The sequence below is a fragment of the Microtus ochrogaster genome, chromosome 1 (genome assembly GCF_000317375.1).
Source record: "Microtus ochrogaster isolate Prairie Vole_2 chromosome 1, MicOch1.0, whole genome shotgun sequence".
In the NCBI taxonomy this organism is placed as follows: domain Eukaryota; kingdom Metazoa; phylum Chordata; class Mammalia; order Rodentia; family Cricetidae; genus Microtus; species Microtus ochrogaster.
Genome location: NC_022009.1, coordinates 107,867,060 through 107,874,537, shown reverse-complemented (window position 1 = coordinate 107,874,537; position 7,478 = coordinate 107,867,060). Strand labels below are relative to the sequence as shown.

The window sequence follows — 7,478 nt, the reverse complement described above, 5'->3', positions numbered from 1 at the left end:
CTATCCCCCCACCCCATTTCCCTATCTCCTTCTCTCTCCTGTAAGCCTCTCTCCCTCTCTCCTTCTCACTAATATCACCCTGGTTAGGGTTTTTTTTGCATAATAAGTTTCTTTTCTTGTGGCACATGTCCACACAATTATGCAAAGCTGTAACTAATTGGTCCAGACACTGGGGTGAGCTGAAGAAATCCAACACCTGCCTGAAAGATACTCCTCCAGCAATAAGGACAGAAGCTTCCAAATAGCGAAGCAGGGATGGTGACAGTCAGTGATGTTTCTAAACTACCTGGATGGTTTTGAGAATATTAGTTCCCTAGTCAAAAACACCATAAAAAATCTAATTCTCAAATTAGATTTTTCTGAAGCAGGATCTTAACAGATCATGTAAAGCCGAGCCCTAGGGGATATACCTAAATCATAGCTCCGGCATCTATGATTTAGGGACTGTCTCCAGAGAGACAGAAAACCAGAACTCTCGTGTGAAACACATGATTCTAAGTTGATTCCTTAGAAATACAATCTTGTTCCTGGGTATGAACAGGAGGGAAAGGAGAACACTGTGGCAAACAACATATGAAGGGAGGAGTGAGGAGACAGAGGAGACGGAAGAAGAGAGTCATGGACAAGGTGCATCTTTGTACAGCATCCCCTACTGACCAACTTCTTCCCCATCTCCTACTTGCTACCCCCTCCCAGCAATGCCACAGATCAGGTCAGAGGCTTTGAGATCTAATCACTTCACAAAAGACCATCAGCTGATAAGTGGGCCTTATATCAATTAGATAGCTGTTGGTTTCTGCCAGCAGGCGAGTGTCACTCAACAGACTGCTCAAAGCTAGTGAGGTCACAGATTTGACAAGAAAATCTCCTACTACCACATAGTTACTACACCAGCAAAATCCCTGAGGACATTCTAAATCTTAGCCTTATACCCACAGCTAAATATAGCTCTTAACCCCCACCAAAGAAGTTTCTCTGTGCTGTAAATGGAGACCATCACAGAAAAGGATGACTGGAGCACAATACAGAGATCAACAGAGCATGTAAGCCCATCTCCAATGGATATATCTACATCACAACTCTTAGAAGAAGGGGTAGAAGGATTATAAGATCCAGGATAGCATGAAGTCTGTGAAACAGTCCTTCCACAAACGGCTGCATAAACAACACCTGAACAGTGGCAATATCAACAGACATGTATAAAAAGTAAATAAAGTGGAGTTATAATGTATGCTGTGCATGTTGGCATGGCCATGTCAAGGACCCCATAGCCACAGGCTTGGAGAAATGGCAAACACATCCTCAGGGGACCAATTGTAGTGCTGAAAGTTGCTTGTAGAAAATATCCATCATAGTTTTCTCTCCATGGATATTTAGAACCTGAAGACTGCTCCTCCCCTAGAGACTGTTCCTACTGCAATGAGCTAAGCATGCCTCCATGATTCAACAAAATACAATAAACCTTGCTTCCCTCTTTATTTATATGCAATAACTGTCTCTTTGTCCAGCTATATACAAACATCCCACCTCTCTGTCCAGCTGTATATAATGGACACTCTGAATTCTGGGGTGCTGTGGTTTCTCCAGCAGAGAGATCAGTCTATACTTGTTCAGACAGATACCCACTTTTCTCTGTCTATGTTTTCTTCATTCCTTCATTATCCCAAATCAGATCCAAGCCCCCAGAGCTGTGTAAGGATGTAGAACACATGTTAACTTTTAATGGGGGGGGGGATTTCATGGGATCACAACCCTTGACAAGGAACTGTCAGGCCACTGAAGACTACTGAGGGCAGGGGGATTAGCCTATCCCAGGGTTGTTTAATCCAACAACATGATCATCCTTGAAACCCTATACACATCAACAGACTATAGTTAAATATTTATATATTGTATAATTGGAGGAGAAGAGGAAGCTATCAATTTGAGAATGGGAAGCTATAGAAGGAGTTGCATAAGAGACTCAGGAGAAGCTAGAGGGAAGAAAAAAAAGGCAAAAGTGATGTAACTGCATTTCAATTTTAAAAGTATATAAAAATGTTTTAAAAGACCATCAGCTTATAACACAAGATGGTTAACACATGAGCCTGCTGGGTATACTTCACACATAGTTATAACAAATCTGCCATGCTCTCTGGAAAATATGACAGCCAGTTACACATATTAACTGTGGCCATTAAAAGAGCTAAGGAGACCAGCATGGGAGTCTAACTTACTAAGTGTAAGTGAGTAAGCAGAAATTGTATCATCCAGAGACATATCATGACGGGGCAGCAGGTTCAGGCATTGCTCCCTGAAAGTTCCCCGAGCACAGAAAGAAAAGTCACAAGACAGCCATTGCCTTCTTATCAGAAAGACTCTCTGAGCAAGTACTACCAAAGATAGCCTGTCTTGACACACGTGGTCTTAAGAACACAAGACAGATAATGCATAAATTCTTCACCAAATACATAGATGTTCATCTTCTACTGTCCTAGGGTTGTTTTGTATATTGACTGTGAAAAGGACCCAGAAGGAAGGAAGTGCTCCCGAGTGTTGGTGTGTCTGTGCCTAGAGCCAAGCTTTGTACATGGGCTTTCCTTCTGAGGACTCAGCACTGCACTTCCTATCTCCCTGCCCTCCCACCCCCTACTAAAACTGCAAGGCAGGTTAAACTGGCTGCTCACAGTTGATATTTTCCTGTGTGCAGTGCATTAGTTAGGTGGTGTTTCAGCCCCTAAGTTGTCAGGATGAAACAGGTTTGTAACCCCTGAAACTGGACTCTGATAAAGTGAAGCCAGAGATGTAAAAGGGTAAGGTCAGAACACAGACACCGGGAGCTACTCTGACAGAGTTCAATTATCAATTCTAGGAGCCGTGAAACCCAGGTGAGGGAGGGAACAGCAGTGAAGCCTGCATCATACTTAGAGCTGTCTGGAGCGTTGTTAGAAAACACTACAAGCTTAGACAGCACACACAGAAAGGACTCGGTGTTCTCAACTTATGCTAGCTCAAAGAAAGAGGAGATAAAGGAGGAAGCTGGAAAGCTCTCTGTGGTCACTGACTCCACGTGAAATGTCAGCTCTCCACTCCTTCCTCCTAAGCTCTGCCTTCGTTTCTGTCACCTGCAGCTCTAATCCTTACACTTCACAATTCCAAGAGTGAGATGGAGAAGCAAACAGCTCCAACTCAAGGAAAACATAATGCCCTCCCCACCAGCACTCTTTAGTGGGGATGAAGAACGTGTCAATCATCCGCTTAATCAGAGAATGTTTACATATGGGAGACTCCTGGTAGTAACTGGCTTCTAGAGACTCCTGCGTTCATCTTTGCATCCCTAAGTCTATTTGCCCAAGAGACTGTACTGCAGCTGAGTATAAAAAGAGCTCTCTCTGTATGTGGGTATTCTCAGTCTTTAGTCAAAGCAGCGGTAAGAACTATTTGGGTTGTGGGGTGGTCTGAAGAAGGAATGGGTCTCTGACAGAGCCAAGTAGGGAGCTTCCCTCAACAAGCTCTGGTTTCAAAGGCCTATGCCAGAAGATGGGGAGTGATTAGGTTTGCATACGAAACACAAATATCTGTACCTCCCACAGGGGAAAAATATGTGTGTGCCGATTGCTGTGCCATCCTCAATGTCCAGAACACTGCCTACTGCTTAGTAAGGACACGGAGAATCCAGAGTAGTACTTGGTGTACAGTCAGTGCAACTGCAAACACCCAGCTTAAGCTTTTAAGACAAGATAAACTGCAGACTTAAGCTATTAGACCTCGATTAGATAACGGAACCTTCATGAATACATCTGAAATGCAGGGGGCCTTTGGTTATTCTTCTCCTGAAGCCCCTCTCGCTGTTTGGATTTCTTTCTCAGGCTCCCTCTGTGGACCCACCTTTGCTCAGCAAGGAGGGAAAAGTGTGTGTGTGGGGGGTCCACGAAAAAGGAAGGAAATGTAAGAGCCTCCTAAAGAGCTTTTGGGAACAATGGTACCATTAAGTCATTCTCACAGTCTGCTGAGATTTTTGTAGTCAGCTTCTGCACACATGGGGCCCTCCATCCACATCTGTCTGTTTGACATTCAAATTTAATCAACAGATCAAAACTACTGAGAAAAGTAATTGTATCTGTAACAAACATGTATAGACATTTTGCTGTCATTATTTCCTAAATAATATGCTGTTATTTATATAACATTTATAATTAAGCTTTTTAAGAAATCTCAAGATGATTTAAAGTATTATATAGGATTAGTATCAGTTATGTGCAAATACACTGCTTCTTATAAATGACTTCCCATGACGGTGAGTCTCCAGAGAACTTGAGCAGTGGTGGATGCTGTTATAACACCAAGGGAGTTGAGGACAAAAGAGGCTGCTGTCCTCTGTCCAGTGGGAGGGATGCAGACCTTTCAAAGCTATTCCTACAGAAGTCAGAATGAACTAAGTATATAAATAGTAGCATAAGCAGCACAGACTTATCAAACTATTAGTATGTGATGAGTTCACCTGTAGTCCTATTCATGAGCTACTTGTCAGTAATGGTTAAATATGGGGAAAATATGTGGAAGAAAATGACCAGCAACAGCCCTTATGTAACAGACATGGCCAGAGGGATCAAATCATTACGCCAATGCTAACTCTAAATTTCTAGGGAGCTCCAGTGCCACCCCCACGCCGACCCTGCTGTACTCTGCAGTCTCCTCATGAGTGTGTCAGCAAGAAACAAGCCTTGCTCTTCGTCTCTTACAGCTGTTGACTGTCAATTGTGATGTTTAAAAAGGAAAATCTCTGTGGGTTACAGCCTGTGTGTCTATTTACCTTCTGATAAAGAAGCACAGGAAAAGGTAACAAGACAAAATGTGGCAGAGGGGAGGGGGGAGGGCAAGGAGATTCGTCCAGGCTGCTATTTGTGTTGCTCATGCAAGGGAAGCAGCAGAGGCCAGCCTGACACCCACACCCCACACACCCCACCCCCACACCCCCACATATCTCTGCCTTTTCCTGGCTTCCACTTTCTAGCTTGCGCTGAGTTCTAACTGCCCTGATTCGGTGACAGACTGGCCCATGAGCTCGTGTCTTCTATCAAGTTCCTGATTTTCTTCTTTTCTTGAAGACAAGGAAGAACTCTGCTTGGATGTCGTCTGGAACCTACATTGAGACATATACCAAAATGCCTGTGGTCTGACCTTAAGCGCAGGAGCCAGAAGCAGGTAAGGAAATTCTTCATGAAATAACCGGGGGCATGAACGGAAGGGTTGGCCTTGAGTGGGGCGACACCGGGCAATCTTCAGTGACGTCTTATAGTAAAGACAGGTTGTGTTTGGATGTTGTAATTGACTGGAATGTTAAATATTTGTTAGTAATAACTTGGGGATCCAAACCTTAAGCATTATAACTGGTGATGATTTGGGTTTCCTAATTGTGCCTTACATGTCTGCAGTGATTCAAAAGAAACTGTTTCAACAGTGTCTACCCGGGGCATTTCAAAATCATGTAAAAGGTACTGAGACGGCTTCTCAAAAGTAAACCCACAGTCATATTTCGTCTTTCAAAACTTTCATTTTGGAAAAAGTTTCTCCTTTTCTGCAACTGGATGCATATGCATAGAACAAATTGTGTCTCCCTGAACATACACTATACTTAACAAGCATTTAGCTTGGCCCTTATATGGCAAGTTAACTCTAATAACACCTAGTAAAATCTGCATTTGATCTTCAAGAGGCATAAAAGCCAAAACAAAATAAGTATCCTATACATAGCAAAACTTTGCATTCATTTGCAGATACTAACTTATACTATATAACTAATCAGCTAAACTACTGAAAATACTTGACCAATGTTAAATTATTTTAGTACCAAATAATCTAAATGTTAATGTAAAAATAAGAAAACAATGTATTCACTAAATATATTGAAGTAACATTTTAACTTCTACAAGCATATAAAATCTTATACTTTAATAAAATTTATAAATGCATACAAGCACACACATACGATCACAAACTCACAGATATGGATGAAATATATACTATCATGCCTATTAAACCTGAGGAAAAAGTAACAGGATACCAAGGTACTCAAAGCACAAAGACCCAATTAGGGGAAGTTGGCAGTGTGGGTAATACACTACCATTTACTGGCATGCAGCAGCAGCCCTTCAGAGAGGAAGCAGGAAATGACAAGTACCTAGGTGGAAGGCAACAAGAGGTGATCTCACCAGGAGCCAACACCCCCCCCCCCCTGCACAATAAGAGGCTACCATGTCTGCTGGTTCCTTCAGCCCAAGGACTCCTATCAGCCCCATCTGGTGATGGTTTTGCTTGCTTCCTGTTCTTCCTGATAACCACTCACTGGCCAGCATGTCCTCGCCAATCCCTTTAGTCAGGTACTTTAGTGCTTTTTTTTTTTTCATTAAATTATCAACTGACAATGTTAAAAGAAAATACCACAGCCAGGAAGATAGAGCGGTAAGGAGAAATGTCTCTCAAAGCCAGTGTCATAGAGGACAAAGCACAGTTCAAAGTTATACTAGGCAACAAGGTACTAAGTAACCTTCCTGAGTATCCGATCCACCAAGCTCTCTAAACCCCGTTCCTATTTTCTGAGTCATAAAGCATCAATTCAGATAATATCTATGAAGTCATTAACAACATCATGTATGAAGAAAATACACAGTAAATGAGGGACAACAATGTTGCTTTTAATGTTTTCACAAAAAAATAGCATCATCAGAAAAAAATATAATTACAAAACAGAGCATTATAAAACATAATCCAGTGGTCCCAATACAGTATCTTTGAAGACTAAAACAGTTAAGACAGAGCAACAGAGAGAAGGTCTTTCAAACTTGAGCCCACAACTGACTCACCTAGTACTTAACTGCAACACCTAACCCTGCGTCTACCTCGGCAGGATTTTCAATCATTTCTTGCTTTAATATTCAACTACAACGAGTTTCCTGCTGATGCTGAAACTGGTGATCTGAGGTCAGCTTATTCCCCAGTGATATCACATCCGTGCGTGCCTTACTAACAAGCTGCCCAAGGTTCTCATTCAATCTGTCACCTAATCACTAAATGAATACTCAAGGAGGGAGACACCCCAGCACCTCTCCACCCACACGCCAGCTCTGATGTGACTGAGGACTGCACTAGTCTTTAGCACAGGCTAGTGAGCGAAGAAGGAAAGGAACAATGGTCAAGACACTTCTTACAGACTCAAGATGCGCCTGAAGTCACCCGCTCAACACAGGAGCAGCAATGGTTGAGAAACCGTGTTCCCCGCAGTCAATGTTTTTAGAACAGACTGAATTGTCGAGGCCTTTCTAAGCCTCAAGTTCTGAGAGCTGAGGGGACATGCTCACTGCACAGGCTCCTGCCTTTCCCTCAAGACAGAAGCAAATGAGTTACCTTGACCTCTCAGCGTGGGCCAACTCTACAACACCAGTGACATTGTGTCATGGGCATCTATCTGTGTTTTAAAAACACCGTCTAGAGCTGGGAGA

At 42.7% G+C, this 7,478-nt stretch overlaps 2 protein-coding genes across 2 annotated transcripts in view; one reads left to right on the top strand and one right to left on the bottom strand.

Moving 5' to 3' along the window:
- Positions 1-7,478, bottom strand: part of LOC101989511 (mediator of RNA polymerase II transcription subunit 12-like protein) — a 224,414-nt gene that overhangs the window by 151,924 nt on the left and 65,012 nt on the right. The gene's annotated exons all lie outside the window — the stretch shown is intronic.
- Positions 4,996-7,478, top strand: part of P2ry14 (purinergic receptor P2Y14) — a 48,190-nt gene continuing 45,707 nt past the window's right edge. Inside the window, exon 1 of the mRNA XM_005344026.1 lies at positions 4,996-5,184. The gene's annotated coding sequence lies outside the window, so the exon portion shown is untranslated. The remainder of the gene's footprint in view (positions 5,185-7,478) is intronic.